Raw genomic sequence first — 1,380 nt, forward strand, 5'->3', positions numbered from 1 at the left:
TTTTCTAATTTTTAATCTTTGAGGGCCTAATTTTTTACGATAAATATAAGTCCAAAATTTTTGTGAACTTTCTTTCTTTGAGACTTATAAAGATTTCAGTTAAATAATTTGATGGTGATGACATTCTTGTATATGTTTCTAATACAGGTTAATGAATAAAGCACTGTTAAAATAATAGAAAGGAAGGTAGGAGGGACTAGGAGACAAGGATGAAATAGGAAGTAGTAGCGTAGGGTCAGGATGTTGAGAGCCTGAGAGAACAGAACTGCCAGAAGGTCTTGGCTTTTCAGTAAAGACTGCTGGAAATACAGGAAAATGGCTATAGACTAAGACAGAGCTATTGATAAGAAAACCAGTAATGGGCCAAACAAATTATATCAAATACAGAGTCTCTGGGTAATTATTTGGGGCCAAGTATCACGGCAGGACGGACTTGCATGCAAGTAAAGGAAAATCCCATACTCATTACAAATGGTGTGCCCACATGGCCAATAAGAATCCCCACTTAAAAATTAATTGAAGCTTAAAAGGGTTTTAAAACAAAAGAACAGAGACAAGCAAGGTTTCTTGGTAGCAGCATTTTTTCTCTTGTGAGAGACAAGCAGATTGTGCGGCTCCTCTGGTGGTAAAGATTCCAGACTCTGCAAAACTGCATCGGCTCTTTAAAGAATAAGAAATTACTTGGTGTAAATCAGAGCTTAAAATGGTGAGTGATTACATCTCTTGTTTGCAGCATGCAGACTAAGGCATAGAGCACAGCTTTAGTGCTGAAGTGTAAAACAGTCGTTGCCATCTTCTTGAGTAACCCTGGCAGAAACAACAACAAAGACTTTTATTTTAGCAGTGTTGTTGTTTACCTGATAAAAGACTCTGGCCAGTAAAGCGGAAGATTTACAGTAAAGAGAGATTCATATTAAGAAAATCTTAAAGGTTATAGTGTATATTTTAAAAAATATGTAGGCTTGGGAGAGAAAAGAAATAAAATGATTTTAAAAAGAGAGTGGGGAGCTGGGTGTGGTGGCACACGCCTTTAATCCCAGCACTCAGGAGACAGATGTGCAAGCAGATCTCTGTGATTTCAAAGTAAACCTTGTATGCAGAGTGAATTTCAGGACAGATAAGAGTTACACAGAGAAACCCTGTCTCAAGAAATAAAAAATAAAAAGTAAAAATAAAACGGAGTAATAATAAAGTTAAGTAAAGATGAAAAGCCTAGAGAGAATCTATAATGTATGACATTATATTGTCTTTGTATTGTTTGACTGCTGAGAAACAACTGTTAAAACAAATGCTGCTGAATTAATTCAATTTATATATCTTAAAAATGCTTTGACTCCAAAATTTAAGTTCAAGGACAAGCTACTGGGGAAAGGATTTATT

The sequence above is a fragment of the Phodopus roborovskii genome, unplaced genomic scaffold, assembly GCF_943737965.1.
Source record: "Phodopus roborovskii unplaced genomic scaffold, PHOROB, whole genome shotgun sequence".
NCBI lineage: Eukaryota > Metazoa > Chordata > Mammalia > Rodentia > Cricetidae > Phodopus > Phodopus roborovskii.